The 13,954-nt window shown below is 40.3% G+C and overlaps 1 pseudogene; it reads left to right on the top strand.

Annotated features, from left to right (window-relative positions):
- Nucleotides 1–9,800: 9,800 nt before the first annotated feature.
- LOC115666103 (calmodulin-binding transcription activator 3-like) lies at nt 9,801–13,940 on the top strand (annotated as a pseudogene).
- The last annotated feature ends 14 nt before the right edge of the window (nt 13,941–13,954 follow it).

Raw genomic sequence — 13,954 nt, forward strand, 5'->3', positions numbered from 1 at the left:
AAGTAATGGGAACTTGTTTTTGGTTGGCATGCATGATGGTAAAGATGTGGTGGTGAAAAGATTGGCAAGAAGTCATGCTGATATTGACCAAGACATTGTGACTTCAATAAAAGCTTTGGGACAAGCAAATATAGTTAAATTTCATGTATTGATGCTGAAACAGAACTACATGTATCTTGCTGTAGAGCTTTGCGTGTGCAGTTTTCATGATTTAATTCAGGCTTATTTAGATCCAAGTGCATTCCCTCATGATCCACCATTTAGTGATGAATATAAAGTAAAGTTGGAATATCTCGAGAAGAATGTCATCCCCTTGCTCGATTTGTGGAATAATGATGGTTATCCCACGAGTGATTTCAAGAATTTGATGAGGTAATTTTTTATACACTGATTCTTGATCTACTAATTAATCTTCCCTAATCTTCCACCTTTTACCTCCCACCCGAATAGCTCTGCCTCCTCTCTCCCTCGGGCGATCTTAAGCCATATCTGAAGATTTCAAGGAGGGGATGCGTCCGAAAAAAAGCCGAACTGACGAGTTAGGTACGTTTTTCCATAGTGTGGGAAACATATTTTGGTATCCCGAGAATCCCGCGGAAATAGAGACTACATTTCAAGATATAGGAAGTGCAATTAATCATATTGGGAAGGCAATTATTGCTATTTGGTGTAATCCTCCCGATATTGTAGGGTCTAGTGGTGGAATTTCAAGGTCTCTCCCAATCGAATTCCGAGCATATGATAGTGTGATAATTGCTCAAGGAAGTAATGGTAACTTGTTTTTGGGTGGCATGCATGATGGTAAAGATGTGGTGGTGAAAAAATTGGCAAGAAGTCATGCTGATATTATCCAAGACATTCCGACTTCAATAAAAGCTTTGGGACATGCAAATAAAATTAAATTTCATGGATTGATGCTGAAGCAGAACTACATGTATCTTGCTGTAGAGCCTTGCGTGTGCAGCCTCCATGATTTAATTCAGGCTTATTTAGATCCAAGTGGATTCCCTCATTATCCACCATTGAGTGATGAATACAAAGTAAAGTTGGAATATCTCCAGAAGAATGTCATCCCCTTGCTCGATTTGTGGACTAATGATGGTTATCCCACGAGTGATTTGAAGAATTTGATGAGGTAATTTTTTATACACTGATTCTTGATCTACTAATTAATCTTCCCTAATCTTCCACCTTTTACCTCTCACCCGAACAGCTCCGCCTCCTCTCTCCCTCGGGCGATCTTAAGCCATGTCTGAAGATTTCAAGCAAGGGAGGCGTCCGAAAAGAAGCCGAACTGACGAGTTTGGTACATTTTTCCATAGTGTGGGAAACATATTTCGGTATCCCGAGAATCCCGCGGATAGAGAGACTACATTTCTAGATATGAAAAGTGCAATTAATCATATTGGGAAGGCAATTATTGCTATGGGGTGTGGTCCTCCGGGCATTGTAGGGTCTAGTTGTGCAATTTTAAGGTCTCTCCCGATCGAATTCCGAGTATATGATAGCGTGATAATTGCTCAAGGAAGTAATGGGAACTTGTTTTTGGGTGGCATGCATGATGGTAAAGATGTGGTGGTGATAAGATTGGCAAGAAGTCATGCTGATATTAGCCAAGACATTCCGACTTCAATAAAAGCTTTGGAACATGCAAATATAGTTAAATTTCATGGATTGATGCTGAAGCAGAACTACATGTATCTTGCTGTAGAGCCTTGCGTGTGCAGCCTCCATGATTTAATTCAGGCTTATTTTGATCCAAGTGGATTCCCTCATGATCCACCATTGAGTGATGAATACAAAGTAAAGTTGGAATATCTCTAGAAGAATGTCATCCCCTTGCCTGATTTGTGGACTAATGATGGTTATCCCACGAGTGATTTCAAGAATTTGATGAGGTAATTTTTTATATATTGATTCTTGATCTACTAATTAATCTCCCCTAATCTTCCATCTTTTACCTCCCACCCAAACAGCTCAGCCTCCTTTCTCCTTCGGGGGATCTTAAGCCATGTCTGAAGATTTCAAGCAAAGGAGGCGTCCGAAAAGAAGCCGAACTGACGAGTTTGGTACATTTTTCCATAGTGTGGGAAACATATTTCGGTATCCCGAGAATCCCGCGGATATAGAGACTACATTTCAAGATATGGGAAGTGCAATTAATCATATTGGGAAGGCAATTATTGCTATGGGGTGTGGTCCTACGGGCATTGTAGGGTCTGGTGGTTGAATTTCAAGGTCTCTCCCGATCGAATTCTGAGTATATGATAGCGTGATAATTGCTAAAGGAAGTAATGGGAACTTGTTTTTGGTTGGCATCCATGATGGTAAAGATGTGGTGGTGAAAAGATTGGCAAGAAGTCATGCTGATATTGACCAAGACATTGTGACTTCAATAAAAGCTTTGGGACAAGCAAATATAGTTAAATTTCATGTATTGATGCTGAAGCAGAACTACATGTATCTTGCTATAGAGCCTTGCGTGTGCAGCCTCCATGATTTAATTCATGCTTATTTAGATCCAAGTGCATTCCCTCATGATCCACCGTTGAGTGATGAATACGAAGTAAAGTTGGAATATCTCGAGAAGAATGTCATCCCCTTGCTCGATTTGTGGACTAATGATGGTTATCCCACGAGTGATTTGAAGAATTTGATGAGGTAATTTTTTATACACTGATCTTTATCTACTAATTAATCTTTCCTAATCTTCCACCTTTTACCTCCCACCCGAACAGCTCCGCCTCCTCTCTCCCTCGGGCGATCTTAAGCCATGTCTGAAGATTTCAAGCAAGGGAGAAGTCCGAAAAGAAGCCGAACTGACGAGTTTGGTACATTTTTCCATAGTGTGGGAAACATATTTCGGTATCCCGAGAATCCCGCGGATATAGAGACTACATTTCAAGATATGGGAAGTGCAATTAATCATATTAGGAAGGCAATTATTGCTATGAGGTGTGGTCCTCCGAGCATTGTAGGGTCTGGTAGTGGAATTTTAAGGTCTCTCCCGATCGAATTCTGAATATATAATAGCGTGATAATTGCTAAAGGAAGTAATGGGAACTTGTTTTTGGGTGGCATGCATGATGGTAAAGATGTGGTGGTGAAAAGATTGGCGAGAAGTCATGCTGATATTGGCCAAGACATTCCGACTTCAATAAAAGCTTTGGGACATGCAAATATTGTTAAATTTCATGGATTGATGCTGAAGCAGAACTACATGTATCTTGCTGTAGAGCCTTGCGTGTGCAGCCTCCATGATTTAATTCAGGCTTATTTAGATCCAAGTGCATTCCCTCATGATCCACCATTGAGTGATGAATACAAAGTAAAGTTAGAATATCTCCAGAAGAATGTTATCCCTTTGCTCGATTTGTGGACTAATGATGGTTATCCCACGAGTGATTTGAAGAATTTGATGGATAATTTTTTATATACTGATTCTTGATCTACTAATTAATCTTCCCTAATCTTCCACCTTTTACCTCCCACCCGAATAGCTCCGCCTCCTCTCTCCTTCGAGCGATCTTAAGCCTTGTCCGAAGATTTCAAGCAAGGGAGGCATCCGAAAAGAAGCCGAACAGACGAGTTAGGTACGTTTTTCCATAATGTGGGAAACATATTTCGGTATCCCGAGAATCCCGCGAATATAGAGACTACATTTCAAGATATGGGAAGTGCAATTAATTATATTGGGAAGGCAATTATTGCTATGGGGTGTGGTCTTCCGGGCATTGTAGGGTCTGGTGTTGGAATTTCAAGGTCTCTCCCGATCGAATTCCGAGTATATGATAACGTGATAATTGCTAAAGGAAGTAATGGGAACTTGTTTTTGGTTGGCATGCATGATGGTAAAGATGTGGTGGTGAAAAGATTGGCAAGAAGTCATGCTGATATTGACCATGACATTCCGACTTCAATAAAAGCTTTGGGACATGCAAATATAGTTAAATTTCATGGATTGATGCTGAAGCAGAACTACGTGTATCTTGTTGTAGAGCCTTGCATGTGCAGCCTCCATGATTTAATTCAGGCTTATTTAGATCCAAGTGCATTCTCTCATGATCCACAATTGAGTGATGAATACAAAGTAAAGTTGGAATATCTCTAGCAGAATGTCATCCCCTTGCTCGATTTGTGGACTAGTGATGGTTATCCCACGAGTGATTTGAAGAATTTGATGAGGTAATTTTTTATATATTGATTCTTGATCTACTAATTAATCTTCCCTAATCTTCCACATTTTACCTCCCACCCGAACAGCTCTGCCTCCTCTCTCCCTCGGGCGATCTTAAGCCATTTATGAAGATTTCAAGCAAGGGAGGCGTCCGAAAAGAAGCCGAACTGACGAGTTAGGTGCGTTTTTTCATAGTGTGGGAAACATATTTCGGTATCCAGAGAATCCCGCGGATATAGAGACTACATTTCAAGATATGGGAAGTGTAATTAATCATATTGGGAAGGCAATTATTGCTGTGAGGTGTGGTCCTCCGAGCATTGTAGGGTCTGGTGGTGAAATTTCAAGGTCTCTCCCGATCGAATTTCGTGTATATGATAGCGTGATAATTGCTAAAGGAAATAATGGGAACTTGTTTTTGGGCGGCATGCATGATGGTAAAGCTTTGGTGGTGAAAAGATTGGCAAGAAGTCATGCCGATATTGACCAAGACATTCCTACTTTACTAAAAGCTTTGGGACATGCAAATATAGTTAAATTTCATGGATTGATGCTGAAGTAGAACTACATGTATCTTGTTGTAGAGCCTTGCATGTGCAGCCTCCATGATTTAATTCAGGCTTATTTAGATCCAAGTGCATTCCCTCATGATCCACCATTGTGTGATGAATACAAAGTAAAGTTGGAATATCTCCATAAGAATGTCATCCCTTGCGCGATTTGTGGACTAATGATGGTTATCCCACGAGTGATTTGAAGAATTTGATGAGGTAATTTTTTATACACTGATTCTTGATCTACTAATTAATCTTCCCTAATCTTCCACCTTTTACCTCCCACCCGAACAGCTTCGCCTCCTCTCTCCCTCGGGCGATCTTAAGCCATGTCTGAAGAATTCAAGCAAGGGAGGCGTCCGAAAAGAAGCCGAACTGACGAGTTAGGTACGTTTTTCCTTAGCGTGGGAAACATATTTTGGTATCCCGAGAATCCCGCGGATATAGAGACTACATTTCAAGATATGGGAAGTGCAATTAATCATATTGGGAAGGCAATTATTGCTATGGGGTGTGGTCCTCCGGGCATTGTAGGGTCTAGTTGTGGAATTTCAAGGTCTCTCCCGATCGAATTCCGAGTATATGATAGCGTGATAATTGCTCAAGGAAGTAATGGGAACTTGTTTTTGGGTGGCATGCATGATGGTAAAGATGTGGTGGTGATAAGATTGGCAAGAAGTCATGCTGATATTAGCCAAGACATTCCGACTTCAATAAAAGCTTTGGAACATGCAAATATAGTTAAATTTCATGGATTGATGCTGAAGCAGAACTACATGTATCTTGCTGTAGAGTCTTGCGTGTGCAGCCTCCATGATTTAATTCAGGCTTATTTAGATCCAAGTGGATTCCCTCATGATCCACTATTGAGTGATGAATACAAAGTAAAGTTGGAATATCTCGAGAAGAATGTTATCTCCTGGCTCGATTTGTGGACTAATGGTGGTTATCCCACGAGTAATTTGAAGAATTTGATGAGATAATTTTTTATACACTGATTCTTGATCTACTAATTAATCTTACCTAATCTTCCACCTTTTACCTCCCACCCGAATAGCTCCGCCTCCTCTCTCCTTCGGGCGATCTTAAGCCTTGTCTGAAGATTTCCAGCAAGGGAGGCATCCGAAAAGAAGCCGAACTAACGAGTTAGGTACGTTTTTCCATAGTGTGGGAAACATATTTCGGTATCCCGAGAATCCCGCGGATATAGAGACTACATTTCAAGATATGAGAAGTGCAATTAATCATATTGGGAAGGCAATTATTGCTATGGGGTGTGAACCTCCGGGCATTGTAGGGTCTGGTGTTGGAATTTCAAGGTCTCTCCCGATCGAATTCCGAGTATATGATAGCGTGATAATTGCTAAAGGAAGTAATGGGAATTTGTTTTTGGGTGGTACGCATGATGGTAAAGATGTGGTGGTGAAAAGATTGGCAAGAAGTCATGCTGATATTGACCAAGACATTCCGACTTCAATAAAAGCTTTGGGACATGCAAATATAGTTAAATTTCATGGATTGATGCTAAAGCAGAACTACGTGTATCTTGCTGTAGAACCTTGCGTGTGCATCCTCTATGATTTAATTCAGGCTTATTTAGATCCAAGTGCATTCCCTCATGATCCACAATTGAGTGATGAATACAAAGTAAAGTTGGAATATCTCCAGCAGAATGTCATCCCCTTGCTCGATTTGCGGATTAATGATGGTTATCCCACGAGTGATTTGAAGAATTTGATGAGGCAATTTTTTATATATTGATTCTTGATCTACTAATTAATCTTCCCTAATCTTCCACATTTTACCTCCCACCCAAACTGATCTGCCTCATCTCTCCCTCGGGCGATCTTAAGCCATTTATGAAGATTTCAAGCAAGGGAGGCGTCCGAAAAGAAGCCGAACTGACGAGTTAGGTGCGTTTTTCCATAGTGTGGGAAATATATTTCGGTATCCAGAGAACCCCGCAGATTTAGAGACTACATTTCAAGATATGGGAAGTGTAATTAATCATATTGGGAAGGCAATTGTTGCTATGAGGTGTAGTCCTCTGAGCATTGTAGGGTCTGGTGGTGAAATTTCAAGGTCTCTCCCGATGGAATTTCGTGTATATGATAGCGTGATAATTGTTAAAGGAAATAATGGGAACTTGTTTTTGGGTGGCATGCATGATGGTAAAGATTTGGTGGTGAAAAGATTGGCAAGAAGTCATGCCGATATTGACCAAGACATTCCGACTTCAATAAAAGCTTTGGGACATGCAAATATAGTTAAATTTCATGGATTGATGCTGAAGTAGAACTACATATATCTTGTTGTAGAGCCTTGCATGTGCAGCCTCCATGATTTAATTCAGGCTTATTTAGATCCATGTGCATTCCCTCATGATCCACCATTGAGTGATGAATACAAAGTAAAGTTGGAATATCTCCAGAAGAATGTCATCCCCTTGGTCGATTTGTGGACTAATGATGGTTATCCCACGAGTGATTTGAAGAATTTGATGAGGTAATTTTTTGTACACTGATTCTTGATCTACTAATTAATCTTCCCTAATCTTCCACCTTTTACCTCCCACCTGAACAGCTCCGCCTCCTCTCTCCCTCGGGCGATCTTAAGCCATGTCTGAAGATTTCAAGCAAGGGAGGCGTCCGAAAAGAAGCCGAACTGACGAGTTAGGTACGTTTTTCCATAGCGTGGGAAACATATTATGGTATCCTGAGAATCCCGTGGATATAGAGACTACATTTCAAGATATGGGAAGTGCAATTAATCATATTGGGAAGGCAATTATTGCTATGGGGTGTGGTCCTCCGGGCATTGTAGGGTCTAGTGGTGGAATTTCAAGGTCTCTCCCGATCGAATTCCGAGTATATGATAACGTGATAATTGCTAAAGGAAGTAATGGGAACTTGTTTTTGGGTGGCATGCATGATGATAAAGATGTGGTGGTGAAAAGATTGGCAAGAAGTCATGCTGATATTGACCAAGACATTCCGACTTCAATAAAAGCTTTGGGACATGCAAATATAGTTAAATTTCATGAATTAATGCTGAAGCAGAACTACATGTATCTTGCTGTAGAGCCTTGCGTGTGCAGCCTCCATGATTTAATTAAGGCTTGTTTAGATCCAAGTGCATTCCCTGATGATCCACCATTGAGTGATGAATACAAAGTAAAGTTGGAATATCTCCAAAAGAATGTCATCTCCTTGCTTGATTTGTGGACTAATGATGGTTATCCCACATTTGATTTGAAGAATTTGATGAGGTAATATTTATGTTTTTGTCAAAATGGCACTCAAATAGTCAACTAGTTTTCCCATGAAGTCGTGGCTCCTCTACTATGTGCAGGGATGTGGTGTCGGGACTTGACGAATTGCATAGGAGGGATTTTACTCACGCAGACTTGAAACCACAAAATGTGATGCTTAATTTTAAGGAGTAACAAGCTAAGCTGTCAGACGTGGGCATTAAGAAATACCCTCGTGGTGATAGATCTTCAAATCTCGACACCGGTAAGTGCTTATGATAGCTTTATCTACACTTGATCTTCTTTTCCTCAAAGTGCATATAATCATCTTCAGATTTCTAATATTTTTACTGCTAGACCAATCACTTTTTTGTTGATCCATGTCTTTCTCTTTGGTTGTGGAACTCAGGATGGCAACCGCATGAACAGATTGGTCAAGTTGGGCCCCACGCAAAGCAGGTGGACTTATTCAGCTTAGGCTGTCTATTGTGTTATTGCATCCGCCGAGGACACCATCCATTTGGTGGAATTTTTTAAAGAGATGTCAAAATAAGAAGAACAGAGTGGACCTGTCCTTGTTGCAGCCTGAAGCCCGTGATCTTATTTCACAATTGCTAAACCGGGATCCTCAATTGAGGTAAGAGTGTCGTACTTGTGATGCATATGAATTAATTTCTTTGAGCATGTTGAGCAATAGTTCATTTTTTTGTAATTATTTTACCAATTGATTACTGTCAGGCCAGGAGCATTGCTGGTGCTTTCCCATACATTTTTTTGGAAATCAAGAAAGAGGCTGCAATTTCTTTGTGAATTCTCCAGTTGCATACAAAGGCATATTAAAGAGAATACCAATCCAAATCTTCTGAGACAATTGGAAAGCAAGCAGCAATTGATTTTTGCTCAGGATTGGATCTCCAAATTAGATCCTATATTGAAGGCTGACATAACCTCCTCCAAATATCACTATAAGTATCATCTTGTGAGAGACTTATTGCGAGTCATTCGCAATAAGGGGATCCACAATGATGAACTTCCACAAAAGTTTCTGGTACTCTCTCTGTGGAACTTTGTATATCTTGGATTTTGAACTTGTGGCTCATCTATTTTTTGCTTTAATGGCTTTTGCAGGAGCTTCTTTCCAAACCCTTTCGTGTGGAGCCAACTTTACGTGATCGTTTCGATCATTACATCTCTAAAACATTTCCAAGATTAGTTATGGAATCCTACAGCGTAGCGTGCCAATTCTGCTCTCAGGATAGATGGTTTCGGGAACTTGACGATTGACCCTTTTAGGTTTATCAGTGTTAATCAATATGGCACAAGGTCCCTACAAAAGGTTAGTATGTAGAAACAGAAGCAGCTGTACACACTGGGCTCCTGCTATGGATTCTTCATCTCTCCTATATCTATCTGTTTGAATGCTCAGAAAAGCCCCCATCATCAGCTACCAACATACACATTGGACTTGATAGGAAATACTATTTGGTGGTGTAAACCCTAACATGCTGGTCCTGGCCAATAGATCCAATTCATACTTTCATTGAGACAATTGTATACCCTACTTGGATCTTGCCACCTTAAAACCAAGAAATTGTTTACAACTTTCCAAGAGGTTTGTCTAAAACCTTGCCACGTCAACTTTCTCTTCTTCTAGAAGAGTAATGCATGTATTTCACTCATTTTGCATAAATCTCCGCAGACCTCTATGCTTTTCAGATTTCACTGTGTAAATATAGTCCTTCGAACGCTCCCAACTAGCTTAACTCTTGTTCCTTAACTCTTGTTCCAATTAATGGTGCTTTCATTATAAAAGAAATTATTTTTATTTTGTGGTTTACTGGAACACAAAATCACCGATAGCACAATTCTCTAGGGTACTGGCTACGTCTAATTTCTATAAGTTAGTATCATAATATCCTATCTGAGCAGAATTGCCAATTTAACTGCGTTAACCCTGTACAAGCAGTGTCTCTTTCGAAAATCAATTCTCTTGTTGCCACAAGAGTCTAGACTAATTGAGCTTCTGAATCATTAGAATCAATCAACAAGTTTCTACACTGTAAATGCAATTGTATCTAATATATTTTCTCTTGCTTTATGATGCTCACACTATTATGTGCACATTTTTCTCAGGGCAACAGGATGAACATCCATCGAATCAAAGAAACTGAAGAGACAATTTCCTTGTCCCGTGAAACTGAAGCTAACCATGAGATAAATAGTCATCTGTCTTCTAATTCTCACCAAAATAACTACCAAGTTCCTTCTCAAACAACGGATAGCTCTAGTCCTCAGGCATCGGAGTATGGGGACGCTGAATCAGGTTCATTTCTGTGTTATAGGCGTCTCCCAGTTCATCTATTTAATAACTGTCCCAGATGTTATTCCTTGAGTATCATGTGGTCGGAAGTGCTTCATAGACTGATTGTTCATTTTTTAAGTTGACTATCTCTTCTTGGTTGTTTTTATACTGTGCACAGCATACAGTAACCAGGCAAATTCCGGAATTCACTCTGTTGTTGACTTTCAAGAGGCTGGAATGCAAAATATTGACAGTGGACACTCTGATCCTTATTATCCGGCTTCATATTCGAGTAATCAGTGCATTCTTTTTCTTTGTATAATTTTTTCCCCTTGATTTGGTGGGCATTCATACTCAATTGCTTATAGGCTTCTTGAGCTTCTTATCTGTTCATTTGTTATCTTCTAACTTAACGTCACCAATCTTATGGTAGTATTCTCAACTTCCTGCAGATGATTATCAAGGAAACCTGTCTCTTAAACCCGGAAGGGATTTTCTCTCTCTTTCTTCAGCTGATATCACTAGAGAGTGTAATGTCGCTGGTTCAGCATTAGAGGCTCAGAAGCATCTTGATTTTACTTCTTGGGAGCAGGCATGTGAAAGTTGTACTTCTGGTGGCCAATCCAATCTTATTCAGCTGTCAGTTTCTTCTGCACAAACCGTTACCCCTTAAATCATGCCTAAACGGGAACATGATATACTAGCGGAGCTTTTCACAGATGGTATCTGTATGAAGCAGGAGATTGTGATCCGATTACAGGACCAAGAAGAATTGCAGGTACTTGAAGATAGCTATGTGAATTTGATCCTTCTTTTGTTAGAAAAATTTTTGCTCTAAGCATAGTGTTAATATCTATGCAATTTGCGTGCTCTATTTTGTTGGTCAGATGATATCTACAGAAGAAAACGAATTTTGAAATAGTTAAACCATGGAGCAAATTGCTTTTTAAAAGCTTTAGTTGGCTTTCTATTATGACGTATATAACCTTATTCATGAGATATCGAGGAACATCCTTGTTGGATTAGTAGTACCTAAATCATCTTTATCTGCTCTTGAATGGTTGTTATATTCTTTTGACCGGTTTTTCTCTTATGTAGCAGAGCTTAGAGTTTGCTTGATATTTGCATTAATGGAGCTTTTTAACCAGATTCTGAAGTCGATTTGTACCTTGTCTAAGTGGCCTGGGGACCCGAAGTTTTATGCAGACGTAGCCTTTGATCTTGCTTATAGTTACGTGGAGAAAGTTATGCTGTTGATTCAATAGTGTATTTTGGTGCCTTGCCAGGTACGTCTAACCAATAAAATTGCAGAGAGTGTAAGCACAGAAAATGGACATCAGACAAACTCATTCTTAGATGGCAATGTTGCATTAGAAGGAAAAGCCGGCTGCCCTCCTACAGGAAAACAGCCATTTGCCAATATCCTAGCAGAAGAAGGTTTGAAGAAGATTGACAGTTTCAACCGATGGATGAGTAAACAACTAGGGGATGTGAATGAGTTACTTGGTCAGTCTAGTACCGGAGCCTACTGGAGTGTCATTGTCAGTGACAGTGGTGTTGATTCGAGCGACTCTCAGGAGCATGAAAATAACTTTGTGCTCACTCCCTCTCTTTCCCAGGAACAACTATTTAGCATCATAGATTTTTCACCAAGTTGGACATACGCTGGTTCAGAAATGAAGGTGCTCTGACTGAAATTTCCACACTGTGCACTGCTAGCATTGTCATAGCTTTAGCACCTGTCAGAAGTTCTCTGTTGAATGGAGCAATACTTGCTTAGTTTTATACTTAAGTGATGCCACTACCTCTTTGTTTTGCTATGTGGTACACGTGCTAATCACCGGGAGGTTCTTGAGAAGTCAACAAGAAGCAGAACTATGCAAATGGTCTTGCATGTTTGGTGAGGTAGAAGTTCCAGCAGAGGTTATAGCAGATGGTGTTCTGCGTTGCCATGCTCCGGTGCACAAGGCTGGGAGGGTTCCCTTTTACATCACATGGTCCGATAGGGTGGCACGTAGTGAACTTCGTGAGTTTGAATTCCGTGTGAACAACTCTCAAGATTGCAGTATAGATGAGACTCTTTACAAGCGTTTTGCAAAGTTGCTGTGTGCAAACTCCCTGCGTCTCAGGAACAGTAATATTGGGGAAAACTGACAGTTGAGAAGTAAGATCTGCTCGTTGCTTAAAGACGATGATGCTCGTTGGGATCTTGTGTTGGAAAGTACTTCAGATGAGTTTTCTACAGAGAGAGTGAGAGAGGAGTTATTCCAAAAGCTACTCAAGGAGAAGTTATGCGAATGGCTCATAGAAAAGGCAGCTGAGGGCGGAAAAGGTGCCAGCGTATTGGATGAGGGTAGCCAAGGTGTGCTACATTTTGCGTCAGCTCTCGGCTATGATTGGGCCTTGCAACCAACAAGTATTGCTGGTGTAAGTGTAAATTTTCGGGATGCAAATGGATGGACTGCACTTCACTGGGCAGCATCTTTTGGCAGGTAAGCGCTTTTGGAATTTCGTACCTGGTTTTCTGAAGTGCTGTTTTCACCTCTAGAGCTTGCGGCGGCATGTATTAGGTTGCCTTTGATCCTAGACTGTCCTATTATTACTTTTCTATTACTGGGGAAATGTTGTCTATACATTGCTTTCACTTCTTTTGTATTGTTCATTTTCTTCAGGATGTAATTCAATTTAGAATCAAAATCATGAACGCTCAAATTTACTGTGATATTTTATTTTATGTTTTGTCTGTGATTTCAGTTGGATAGAAGAGTTACTCTTTTTTGGTAGTTTTGCGTACTCAAGAAAGAATCCCAGTGAAAGCAAAGGTTGCCTGGGCAAGGTTACACCATGTGATTATCTCACTGATTTTTCTCTTTTTTGTTAGACAGAAAACTAGATGCTTCTTTGACTAAATGGGCCCTCAGATCTTCATTCTTTATTTTTGTTTACGTTGCCAATAAACAGGTCTGGACTGAGATGTGGTCCGCCCTCAGTTGTAAACATTCAATAGATTCTGATTTAATTATTAGGAATGGAATTGGTTGACTATCAGTGGTTCACCTCAATATTGATTGTTTTGAGCTGCATAGGGAGGACCTAAAGTTCTTTTCGCGAATAACTTAATCGTTTGAACGTTCCAGTGAAAAGTTTGATCCTGTTATAGGCACTTGAATGTGTCGGTATCTTGTAATGATCTTGTAGAATGTTTTACGATGATGTTCCTGTAGTTATGCCTATTTTTTTTTTTTTAAATAAATACCATTTGATCATTGTGGTGTTAATGATGTCAGAGAGCGGACGGTTGCTTCCCTCATCTCTCTTGGTGCAGCACCTGGAGCATTAACTGATCCAACTCCCGCTCATACAACGGGCAGAACACCTGCAGATTTAGCTTCTGCCAATGGACACAAAGGAATTGCTGGTTATCTTGCTGAATCTGCTTTGGGAACTCACCTTCCATCCCTTAATCTGGACACCGCTGGAGGTGATGCCTCTCATGGTTCTGGAGGAAAAGCAGTACAAACAATTTCAGAAAGAAGTCCCACTCCAATCGGAGAAGGAGACTTGCCGAGCGGCCTTTCACTCAAAGATTCGTTGGCCGCTGTTTGCGACGCCACTCAAGCTGCTGCACGTATTCACCAAGTTTTTTTGTCTCATTAAAAATCACCAACTTT

This window comes from Syzygium oleosum, unplaced genomic scaffold, assembly GCF_021117445.2.
Source record: "Syzygium oleosum isolate NSW1041296 unplaced genomic scaffold, Sole_v2.1 Sole_v2.20, whole genome shotgun sequence".
In the NCBI taxonomy this organism is placed as follows: domain Eukaryota; kingdom Viridiplantae; phylum Streptophyta; class Magnoliopsida; order Myrtales; family Myrtaceae; genus Syzygium; species Syzygium oleosum.